This window comes from Muntiacus reevesi, chromosome 2 (assembly GCF_963930625.1).
Source record: "Muntiacus reevesi chromosome 2, mMunRee1.1, whole genome shotgun sequence".
NCBI classification, from domain to species: Eukaryota; Metazoa; Chordata; class Mammalia; order Artiodactyla; family Cervidae; genus Muntiacus; species Muntiacus reevesi.
Window position 1 is genome coordinate 256,734,243 of NC_089250.1, and position 13,289 is coordinate 256,747,531.

A 13,289-nucleotide genomic window follows, 5' to 3' on the forward strand; every position below is an offset into this window, starting at 1 on the left:
TCTGATTGCCAGATTATATCACATGTCTTAGAGAAGGCATCTAATATGGAGGCCTCAAGAGACTGTCCTACTGGAAATCATATCACTGCAGCTGCGGTCTGTAATGGATGTGATCATGGTGTCAAACAGCCAGACCCATGCTACTCGCAAGAGCCAGCTCATGAGCAGGGCTTCTCTCTCCCCAAGGTCTCAGTCCTGCTCTAGACCTCTGAGTCACAGATCTAAAAATAAGTTTCAGGGCTGAGCGCTAGCAGGGCAGGAGCACACCTCTGGTTCTGTGGCTAGCTGGTGTTTGGCAGGAGTGAGTCCACGTCCAGCACTGCTACTGCTTCAGACAGCCTGGAGATCTGGCTCAACTCTGGGAAGGACTAGGTCTTCTAAAACCTGCTCAAAACCTGGCACTGGGTTTATCTGTAGCTGTGTATGATCAGAATCTCAGGGCTGTCCTCTGCAAGTATCTGAAGGGCTTCTTGACAAAGCAAGAAGTGCCAACTTTGTCCATACTTACTATAACCGTTCCAAGGTATATTCCTGGGTCAGATGCCTCTCTATGTCTGGTTTCCTGGACTGTCTTTTTTTTTTTATTGGTTTGTTTGTTTTGGGTTTTTTTTTTTTCCCTTTGGTTGTTTTTGGCTGTACTGTGCAGCATGCAGGATCATAGTTCCCCATGCCTAAGGGGATCAAACCGGTGCCTCCTACAGTGAAAGCACAGATTCTTAACCACTGGACCACCGGGAAAGTCCCATCCCAGACAGTCAGTGGGTTTGCTCTGCAGCTTTCATCATCCCGGGTTGTGACTTAACACTCAAAACATACCTCATGTCTGGGCCAGCTTACTTTTTCCTTCCAGCTGCTCCTTGGTTTAAATCTGGAAATCCTGGAGTCTTCAGACTTCCACTGAGCTGAGATAGACCACTGTCCTGGTGTCTATTCCTAGTACTGTCAGAAGATAGCTGCTTTTTCTTTTCCCAGAAATAGAAAGGAACTGTCAGACATGCTCATTTTTGCATTATTCCAATTTAAACTTACCTTGTTCACACTTAAGAGACAGGGAAGTATAGAATCAAGTGTTAGTGAGTGCAAGTAATGTCTGTAACAGCCAGCTACAGATGACTTGGCAATGCTGCGCCCACAGAGACCATTGGTGGAAAGGCTGGCAGTATCCCAAAATTGCTGGCATGAGCCCCCATTTACCTAATGGAACAGCCTGACATCTTTTCACAAGTTATCCTCTCTATACCCCTGTGAACAAATGGGGTGTGCACACAGTTGTCTGCTTTTCAAAATGGAAAAGGAAATTTTAAAAACTCAGAAAACTGGAAATAGATGGGAACTTCTTAGTTTAATAAAAGATACAAAAAATGCACACCAGCAGGGATTTCCTCGGTGGTCCAGCGGCTAAGACTCCGAGCTCCCAGTGCAAGGGCCCTGCATTCAGTCCCTGGTAAGGGTACTAGATTCTGCGTGCTGCAACAAGATTCCACACACTACAATGGAGATTGAAGATCCTTCGTGCTGCAACTCAGACCCAGAGCAACCAAATAAAATATCAATATATTTTTAAAATGTACGCCAGCATTACATATAATACTGAAATGCTGAATGCTTCTCCTGTGATTGGTATCAATTATATTTAGCATTGCATTGGCTGTCCTAGCTAGAATGATAAAGAAACGTATTCATATAAAGATTGGGGGAAAGAGAAAACGATTATTTTTAACATGACACAGTGAGATAAGTATAAAATCCAAACCTATCTACAAGCTGCTCCCATAAGTGAATTATCAGCATCTACAAAGATCACTTGTTTCTATGTAATTGGAAAATGAAAATTTTAAATATTATCAAAAAATAAAATAAAATATTTTCATTTATAATAGTACTAAAAAACCAAATGTCTAGCAATCTAATGAAAGATGTGCAATACCTCTACATAGGAAACTACAAAACATTTTTGAGAAAAAATAAGGGCATGTTTTCAGAACCTTGGAGTGGGCGAAGGGGACATAAAAAGTGATAACCATGAAAGAGAAAACTGGACCTCATTAAGACTAAAAACTTGTTTTATCAAAAGATGTCAAGAGAGTGAAAATGAAAGCCACGGCCCAGGAGAAGATACTTGCTTTATGTAATGTTAGTCCACCTGCCAATACAGGGACAGATTTGATCCCTGGTCCAGGAAGAACCCACATACTGTGGAGCAAGTAAGCAGGTATACCACAACTCCTAAGCCTGTGCTCCGGAGCCCAAGAGCCACAACTGCTGAGCTCACAAGCTGCAACTACTGAAGCCTAAGCGCCCTAGAGTCTGTGCTCAACAAGAGAAGCCACTACAAGGAGAAGCCCTCACACCACAACTAGAGAGGAGCCCCACTCATCGCAACTAGAGAAAAGAATGAGCAGCAATGAAGACCCAGCATAGCAAAAAAAAAAAAAACAAAAAAAAAAACACACACAATGAGGGACTTGCCTGGTGGTCCAGTGGCTAGGACTCAGCACTTTCACTGCTGGGGCCTGGGTTTAATCCCTGGTTGAGGAACTAAGATCTTGGAAGCTGTACAGCCAGCCAAAAAAAAAAATAAAAATAAAAGCACAATGAGATACCATTCAAACCACCACAAGAGTGACTTAAACATTTATATATATATAAATATATATATGTTTAATTTATTTCTGGTTGTCCTGGGTCTTCCTTGCTGCTTCATCACTGCTAGGGGTTTCTGTAGTCTCAGTGAGCTGGGGCTCCCCTTTTGCTGCGGTGCACGAGCTCACTGTGGTGGCTTCTCTTGTTGTGGAGCACAGGCTGTAGGCACGAGGCCTCTGTAGTTGCAATTCACAGGCTCAGTAATTGTGGTACACGGGCTTAGCTGCTCTACAGCATATGGAAGCTTCCCAGACCAGGGATCGAACCTGTGTCCCCTGCCTTGGCAGGCAGATTCTTATCCACTCTATCACCAGGGAAGTCTGACAGAAACTTTCTTTAAAAGATGTAATGTCAAGTGTTGGTGAGGACATGGAGAACCTGGGACTTTCACACTTTAATGGTAGGAGGGTAAATCAGTACAACCATTTTGAAAAACCAATGAGCAGGATCTACTAAAACTAAATATGAGAAAATAAAAAGTTAAATTTGTATATTTATGACCAGCAGTTTCACTGTTGGGTATATACCCAGTAGAAATGATTGGCTTATGTCCACCAAAAGACATGTAAGAATGTCATAGTTTAAGTCATAATAGCCAAAACCTGGAAATAAATTTCTAGCAACAGTAGAATGAACAAATAGTCATATACAATGGAATACAGTGAAAAAAATAAGAACTTGCTTTGTGCAACATAAATCTCACAGATGACATAATGAGTGAAAGAAAGCAAATACAGAAGAGTATGTACTGTACAGTTACATACATCTATATAAAAAAGCAAAACTAACTTATGATGATGGAGGTTAGTAGTTTGGAGGAGGTAGGGCTTGCTAATGTATTTATATCTTGGCTGGAGTGATGGGTACAGTACATAAGTGAAAATTTGAACTGTGCTCTTAAGATTTGTATACTTTATGTAAATTAAATATTATTATAAACACTAAACTTCCCTAGTGGTCCAGTGGTCCAGCGGCTGACTCTGCTCTCCCAATTCAGGGTAATGCTGCTGCTGCTGCTGCTGCTAAGTCGCTTCAGTCGTGTCCAACTCTGTGCGACCCCATAGACGGCAGTCCACCAGGCTCCCCCATCCCTGGGATTCTCCAGGCAAGAACACTGGAGTGGAGTGCTATTTCCTTCTCCAATGCATGAAAGTGAAAAGTGAAAGTGAAGTTGCTCAGTCATGTCTGACTCTTAGCGACCCCATGGACTACAGCCTACCAGGCTCCTCCTCCATGGGATTTTCCAGGCAAGAGTACTGGAGTGGGTTGCCATTGCCTTCTCCACCAATGCAGAGTAGCGGGGTTCAATCCCTGATCAGAGAACTAGATCCCACATGCCACAACTAAGACCCAGCACAGCCAAATAAATAATTTTTTAAAATGCTGTATGGAAGGGGACCTTAGATTCTCTCTATTGCTCTGCCCTCTGAGGTCAAATCAGATCCCTGAGCGCCTTGCTGACTCCCTCTGCCTCTGCCCTCACCACCTCAGTTCTATGGAAACACAAATTTTTACAACTCTCCAGCGACTTCCTGTTTCTCTTAAGAAAGTGTTCAATCCTTCTCAGGCTGCCTTACTTGATCTAGTCCCTGGAGAACCACCCTTAGCTTCTCCTTAGTGCCAGATTCCAAAATGAGCCAAATTCCAAAGGCCTTTGCAGTTCCTTTCACCTGGAGGTCTCTTCCCCAACTAATTGCATCTCATTCTTCAAATGTAAGTTTAAATATTACATTTTCAGGGATGCCTTCCAGGTCCTTCCAGAATGTGTTAAGGTCTCCTTGACTACTTTTCTTCACTGCAACGTGTCCTCACTGTGTTTGCAGGTTTATGTTTACCTTTATCTTCATCATTTTGGCTTGTGGGGAAGGATCGCTTTTGTCTTATTCGTCACTCCATCCCCAGTACCTGGCACCATGCCTGACCTGTGGTAGGTGCTTAGCAACTTGTTGAATAAAGGAGCAAGTTACTTCACGAATGCCCGCCGTTTGCTGTATGCAGTGCCAACTGCTGCAGCTACAGTTGAATATGAGATGAATATCACCCAAGCTGACAGTTCAGGAGGGGCAAAACATAACTGCTTTGGGAGGTAAATACTATGACTGGGAAAACAGAGAGTTTTGGATTTCAGAGAAGGCTTCCTAGAGGCTTCCTTGAGGTCATGCTTTCAAACAATTTAAAGAGCCCCACAATGAGCGGCCTGTTCTGGGAGGGGACCAAGCTTGAGACAGATTCTGGACGCATGGTTGTCTTGGATCTGCCTATACCTAGGCTCCCCAGGTGGTGCTAGTGGTAAAGAAGCTGTCTGCCAATGCAGGTTAGTTGTAACAGATGCAGGTTCGATCCCTGGGTCAGAAAGACTCCCTGGAGGAGAGCATAGCAACCCACTCCACTATTCATGCTTGGAAAATCCCATGGACAGAGGAGCCTGGTGGGCTACAGTCCATGGTGTCATGCAGAGCTGGATATGACTGAAGCAACTTAGCAAGCATGCACGTGCCTGTGCAGAAGTGGAAACCATTCAATATTGTCCATTTGATGAGATCGCAGAATTTTTGAGAAGTAATCCCATTTCTTCTTACTGATCTAATAGACTTTATGTGAGATAAAGTTTTACTTTCAGGGTTTCTTCATATATGTTTAAGGCGACCTGGCTCCCTTTCAATAAATCCAATCTCTTTTTCTGGATGGGTAGGAAGGTCGCATGGTTCAGTTTATGGAATCTAAGCTCCCGCACCAGGAATCAAACCCCTGGCCCCAGCAGTGAAACAGCCAAGTCCCTAACCATCAGGGAATTCCCTCGATGATTCTTATAAGTAAGCCAAAGGTGGCTTTTAGTTTCATCAGCTCCTTCTGAGAGCCTCATTGTAATCTCAGAACTGGATAGAGCTGCCCGGACTCATTTGTTGCAGTGTGGAGTGAGCATAGTTCATTACTTTGCACTGTAACAGCAATGTTTCATGGTAGTGAAATCATTGTAGGTTAAGAGCCAAATTTTAGTTTATAAACTCAGCCTTTTCTCAAATATTTCTAGTAACTTGGCTTCAAAGTGATATTTGGTTCTGCCCAGTTTTGCCCCTAAATGGAAAGCATGACTATTTGGCAGCTGTGTGGGTTAAGGTTAAGGTTAGGCTCAACACTGCCGAGCAGTGAGAAAACAGAAAACAGGAGCTCTGGCCCTCAGTCCATCTCCCTGTGGAGTGAGTGGTGAAAAACCCTTTTGACTGTTCACCGCTCACACACACTGCTCTCTGACCTAGCTGAATACCTGGTGCCCCAAAGTCCACATGGGAGGCATCCAGACTCACGGGAGTCTGGTGCATGTGGTCCTACCACCCAGCACCTACATCAAGCTTGAGTCCATCTCTTGGGTGGGATCCAGGCTCTGTGACCAGTGCCCAAGGTTGCACAAGTCCCCACTGACACCAGAAACTCAGCCAGTGGCAGTTTTACTGTCCCTACTTGCTAGAAATTGAAGACCCAATTGAAATGCCCCAAATGAACTGTAACTAGAGGGTGTGTATGCTTGCTAAGCTGATTCAGTCGTGTCCAACTCTTTGCGACCCCATGGACTATAGCCAGCCAGTCTCCTCTGTCCATGAGATTCTCCGGGCAAGAATACTGGAGTGGGTTGCCATGCCCTCCTCCAGGGGATCTTCCCAACTTAGAGATCAAACCTGCGTGTCTTATGTCTCCTGCATTGACAGGCATGTTCTTTACCACCGGTGTCTCCTGGGAAACTGCAACTAGAGGGCTGCTGCTGCTGCTGCGAAGTCGCTTCAGTCATGTCCGACTCTATGCGACCCCATAGATGGCAGCCCACCAGGCTCCCCCGTCCCTGAGATTCTCCAGGCAAGAACACTGGAGTGGGTTACCATTTCTGGCAACCACATGTAAAAAAAAATCTGAATGGAGATCTAAACAAGTTCAGAGTTGCTGGGTTGGAAGACTTTGGCATTACACGTTGAAGAAATGAGGGGACTTCCCTGGTGGTCTAAAGGCTAAGTCTCCGCAATCCCAACATAGGGGCCTGAGTTTGATCCCTGGTCAGGGAACTAGATCCCACATGCCATGACTAAAAGTTTGCATGCTGCAACTAAAGATCCTGAGTGCTGCAACTAAGAGCTGGCAAAGCCAAATAGATAAATAAATAAAAATAAACATTGAAAAAGGAAAGAAAGAAATGGAGGAAACAGCCTAGTCCCTGAGGTGCTCCTTCCCACTGAGCCCAGAGGGAGCAGACAAGTTGCAGGGTAGGAGGCTGTAAGTTACTCCCAAGCATCAGGACCGTTGCCAGGGACAGCCATTCTAGTGGCCACAGTGCTCTTTTTGTTTTGACTAATAAATCCTCTCTTGTTTCAGTGACAATGAGTTGTGTTTATTACATCTCGATAACCAAAAGGAGAGTCCACCCGCACTCAGGACAGGGGACAGAGTTCTGGTTTCTTCAACCACAGCTTCAACATCTGGGGGACTCAGGACCCTCAATCTTGGTCCCCTTGTAGATGTACAAATTTGGCCCCCTTGTAGATTTACAAACCACATGCATGAGGGAATTCTCATACATATAATCATTCAGAACTCCCAAGTTTTCAAGTATGAACTCATCACAAGACCATAGAATCAACTGTGCAAACTACCCTCCTGCAGTTCTTGAGAGCATATCTTTCTTCTTTTTATTATATTTATTTATTGTTAATTGGTTGATGATTGCTTTACAATATTGGTTTGATTTTTGCCATACATCAACATGAATTAGCTATAGGTGTACATATGTCCCCTCCCTCTTGAACCTCGCTCCCGCCTCCCACCCTTTCCCACCCCTCTAGGTTGTTACAGAGCCCAGGTTTGAGTTCCCTGAGTCATGCAGCAAATTCCTACTGGCTGTCTGTTTTACATATGGTCGTGTATATGCTTCCGTGCTACTGAGGGCACATCTTTCTGGATCAAGACCACAGCATGGATCTTCTGAGCTAGGGTGGTGCCCATCAGCAGGTCCACATACCAGAACCTGAGGCGAGACAGACCTTGGCTGTCAGCATCGAATGGACTGGAGCTGCCCCTGGTTGTCAGGATAACCTGACCTCGAAGCTGTGCAGACTTTCTGTCTCCACCAACACCTTGCCTGTTTCCCTCTTCAACACATCTTTTCTTCCTTTCCTGGTCCTAAGTCCTTGGACCCCCGGCAGTTTATGAGTTCTAGAAAATATCCTTTGCCATTGTGCAGACCTTCACAGCTGATGACTGTGGTGGGCATAGCCTCTATGGTGGCCCCTAGGGCATTCAGGAGCTACTCCTCCCTCACCCCACACACATCCAGCCCCCTCGGCTTCACCAAGCCCAGGAGAGCCCTCAAGGAGTCCCCCGGCAGCTCCTCCTGCCTACCTAATGCCAGGCATCCTCTCCTGGCTGCAGGGGCAAGGGACTGGACTCCTGGGGTCCAGCCCACCCATCAGGGATCTCCTAGGCTCCTGGCCAGCCCCAGACCCTCAGAATGATCAAAGGCAACCTGGGATCTGAGAGGTGGGGGTGAGACAAGATGGCTCAACCTGGGAAGGGCCTCTTGGTCACAGCCCAGTCATTTCCAGCTAGTGGGGGTGGGGATGGGGGTGGAGAAAGAACAGCAGGATGTTCAAATGATTACAGGGGAAAGGGAGGGGTGCAGAGCGACTTCCTCAGGGAGGCTGGGGGAGAAGTTTCCCTTCTGGCACATGACCCATAAAGACCTCACCCGCTTTCCTGCCTGGTCCACACCACCCAATAGACTGGGGCTGGCCTCGCCCCAGCCTCTCTCTCCATACCCAGCAGTCAGCCAGTTGCTCTGTGCCCAGAACGTCTGGCCAACCCTCTTCAGACTGGCTCCCACATCCCATGGATTCTTGGATGCCAATACCATTCCTGGGGCTCACAGCCCATCTTGCAACTTTCACATTCTGCCCAAGAGAGACCAACCAGGTGAAGGAGGAAAATTACTCTCCAAACTCAACCCCACAGCCCCTGCCCACTGTGCCCCCCTCCCCTGCCCAACCACTGCCACCAAGAACACTTGGCTATGAAAACTCCTTCCCTGTGGGATCTTTCTTCAGACACGCCCACTAAAACCAACATGTCAGAGCCCAGCCTGGAAGCCCTGGCTTCGACTGCACAAACAGCGCACAAACCAACCGTAATAACTTTGACTGCTTAAGAAAATCAGTTCTTAATCCCTTCTGAGCCCCCCTCTGTGGGATGCTCCTATTCTGCAGCTCTTCTGATGTTAGGAATGTGGACTCCTCATGAAAGCTAGACTGAGCAAATCAGCTTCATTTTTCTCAACAAGAGGAGGCATCTCAGGTCAAGGCCAAGGTGCATTTCTGGCCCATCTCACTGACACAGGGCTCCTCAGCCACTTGAGGGGCTCCTAACATCCTGTTCTGCTCACTCCTCCCAGAGAACAACCTCAGAAGCTCTCTTCCCTTCCACGGAGTCTGACTCCAATTCTACCTCTAAATCAATACACAGGACGGCTGATGGATTCAGGGAGAGGTCTTGTTTCCTGGCCTGAGCCTTTTTGACTTCCCGAGTGGCAAACTCAGGTGTTTGTCTGGTGGTCTCTGAGGCACCCATCCCCCTGTGCATGCTGAGGCTCTAACCACAGACCTCTCTGCAGAGCTGGAGGATCACAGCTTTGGTCCCCAGGATGTGGGGGCTCCAGGAGGTTCAAGCCTCCACCTCTAGATGTGTGGGCTCCATTCTCTTTTCTTGGCACTCTGCTGCAAGGGAGCTTGGAATAGAGAGGTGACATGAAGTGACTCTTGAGAGTCCCTTGGATAACAAGGAGATCAAACCTGTCAATCCTAAAGGAAATTGACCCTGAATGTTCATTGGAAGGATGGATGCTGAAGCTGAAGCTCCAGTACTTTGGCCACCTGATGCGAAAGCCGACTCACTGGAAAAAACCTTTATGCTGTGAAAGACTGATGGCAAAACAAGAAAGGGGTGGCAGAGGATGAGATGGTTATATACTATAGCATTACCGGCTCAAGAGACATGAATCTGAGCAAACTCCAGGAGACAGTGAAGGACAGAGGAGCCTGGCATGCTGCAGTCCACGAGGTTGCAAAAAGTGGGACATAGTAACTGAACGATAACAACAATGAAGTGATAAATGTCTCAAACCTGTGTGATGGGTCCATGGGTGTTTTTTCCCTTTCTCTCTATATCTGTGTGTGTTGGATGAATGAAAATAAGTATCACACCCTCTAGGAGGTACATATGATAGATAGGTGTGCTCACAAAGCAGACTTAATATATCCACAATACAAAATGTCTTCAGGTAAGCCTGGGAGATCCAGGACAGCCTGGTGCTCAGAGCACCCCGGAGGCCACCAAAGTATCCCCATGATTGGTAGTGTCCATACTAAATCCCAACAAGAAGTGCAGACATGGCTGAATGGGTCTCTGGAAACTCCTGGCCCAGGACTGAAGTCTAGAGAAAGGCCCAGATGGTGCCAGGCATGAGTGGTTTCCAGGGTGTTACTCTGGGATCACGAGTGAAGTGAGAAACAGTGGTTGGATGTGTGGGTCAGAGCCTACCGGGGAAGCCCCTTTAAAGCCCCATCCAATGTTTACCAGGTGCCTTTAGGCATGGCCGCTGGAGGCTTTGGGGCTCTGTAATAGAAGTGAGGAGAAAAATGGGAGCTAGGAGAATGTTCAAACAAGAAATGGGCTTATCCTGAGACTGCAGGAGCCACATTTGGCTCACTCAGAGGCCAGGCACCATTGGGACCTCCCCAGTGGTCCAGTGGTTAACATCCCTTGCTTCCACTGCAGGCACCATCATCTCTGATTCCTTTCCCAGCCTACATAGGTGTGGTGACACCAGCACCTAGGCACACTTCCTCCAACTTTGCTGTCCTCTTCCACATCACATCCCCTCTCCTGTAGCTTGAGTTCCACAGCCCATTATGTCAGTAACACTAGCTCCTCTCTCTGCTATTGAAGACCCAAGTGAATCCTTGTTCATCTTCTTCACTTTTACCTGAAAATTGCTGGGACAAGTCACTTAAATAGGAAAGAAGCCTCTGTCTACCTGAAATAGACCATCAGTACAATTCAGAAATTCTACCACATATTCCCTTTCTGCTTTCAGACCTTTTTCACTCTCCTCATACCTCTGTCCCTGGGCTCCCCTCACTCTTTACTACAGGCTGAGGTAAACCCATGGTCAAGCATTTTAGAACACCTTCAGCCTTTTCAGAACCTCACAAGATGAATCACGTCATCTTTCTACTGTATACTCAGTCTCTTTCTGTCAACCAGAATTTTCTCTCTGACACTGAAACATGCTTAAGTTTCTTCACCTTAAAAAACAAACCATGGACTTCTTTGGTGGTCCATGAAGAATCCATGGTAAAGAATCCATCTGCCAATGCAGGGGACACAGGTTCGACCCCTGGTCCAGGAAGATACCACATACCATGGGGCAACTAAGCCCGTGTTCCACAACTACTAAAGCCCATGCACCCTAGAGCCTGTGCTTTGCAAGAGAAGTCACCACAATGAGAACCCATATACATCACAACTAGAGAGTAGCTCCAGCTCACCACGCCAAGAGAAAGCTACATGCAGCAATGAAGACCCAGGGCAACCATAAATAAATAAATACATTTTCTCAATCTACACTCACCTTTAGCTTCATTAGCCCCCTAAGCCCCAGTGACACCTCCAGCTCTCACTTAAGCTCCAGAGTTCCACCTCAACTGCCTACTTGGTGTGTCTTCTTTCACAAGATATTATGTTCACAAGGGCACTCATGACCTTCTTCCTCTCTTCCTCACTTCCAAATGTGGTCTGCAGGAGCTTCCCTGCACTGAGTGTCACCACTCCAATGGCTCATCCCAGAGACCCAGGAGAGATTTAGGATTCCCTCCTCTTTCTGATCCTCCATGTCTAGTTCACCACTGACTTTATTCCCTGTTGGCACTCCCATAGTATGTGAATGACTTTCAAAGTGAGAGTCACATGCTCACTAATGTAAGAAGGCAATCTGTTGGAGTAAAGGAAGAAAATATTAGAACTTAAGACTTATCTTCCAAAATTTTTTATGTATGTTTCATAACATAAGCAGTATATTAGTAGTGTATTACATCTATATAAGTTGTAAGTGACATAAAGCTGCATGATAATCAAATGTTTTCAAGAACAAAAAAAATGTGCAGGTCCTGGTCTAAACGAGGATCACCTTTTGCAAAAAAAAAAAAGGAAAAAAGGAAATAGACTCCTTACTGATCTCCACATCCATCCACCTAGCTTGGTAAAATATACATAAAATGCACCATCTTAATCATGTATAAGTGACCGCTTTGTGGTATTAAGTACTTTCACACTGCTGTGCAATCACCACCACATCCATCTGCAGAACTTTCTCATCTTCCCAGCCCACAATTCTGTTCTATTTATTTATTGGCTGCACCATGCAGCATGTGGGATCTTGTTACCCAACCAGGGAATGAACCTGCACCCCCTGCATTGGCAGCATGGAGTCAACCCTAACTGGATCATTTAGGGAAGTCCCTCTCTGTACCCATTAATTAAAAACTCTGAATGCTCAAATGCTCCCCTCCTCCCAGGCCCTGACAACTACCATTCTACTTTCTCTCTCCATGAACTTGACTCTTCTAGGTACCTCATTTAAGTGGAATTATAGAATATTTGTTCTTTTGTGATTGGCTTCTTTCACTTAGCATAATGTCTTCAGTTTATCCTTTTGTAGCATGTGTCAGAATTCCCTTCCTTTTTAAGGCTAAATAATAGTCCATTGAATGGATATACCTTATTTTGTTTATCCAGTTCATGCATTGACGGATACTGGGTTGCTTCCACCTTTTTTACTTTTATGAATAATGTTGCTATTAACATGAGCATACAAACCTATGTCCACTCTTACCTCTCCTCTCTAGTCCTTCTCCACAGTATAGCCCAAGTAATCCTTTTAAACCCACAAGTATGGTCAAATCACCCCTTGCTCTCAAGAAAAATTTTCTCATCACCTTAGTTTCTTGAACATAAAGCCACTGAAAACACCTGCCGTTACTTCTGCAATAACATCCTTTCCTCCCTGCTTCTTCAACCCTCCCCACCTCAGGACCTTAACTCCTGCTCTTGTCCTGAGGGAGGAATCCTCTGGTCACTCTCCTTCACTAGGTCAGGGGACTCTCTCCCTCCCACATCAACTTTCCCCTCCTGGCACTTGTCTCAGTTGGCACTGTATCATCAAGCGCATTTATAACAATTATTATGTTTCCATCGCTGGAGAATAAACGTATGAGGGAGAGGGCACTCTCCAGTTCCTATAGCGCCTTCCAAGACCAGGCAGCTAATACGCACTCAATTTCTCAGTAATTAATTTTAACAATAAACCTGTGTGGACGCAGCTGACCCCTCCCGCCCGAAGGCCAAGTCACAGTAGAGAAACTGGATGGCTCTGGCCGCCGGTCCTCGAGCCCACCCTGGCTCTCCCACTTGGAGGTCGGGACGGAGGTGCAGGGCCGCCCGCGTCCCCGCTCGCGCAGCGCGTTGCGAGGGGGGGTCGGCTCCCAGCCGCTGGGTCCTCAGCCACCCGGCGTCCGCCTGGGGCGGGGGCGGGGCCGGCCCGGAGACGTCACTTC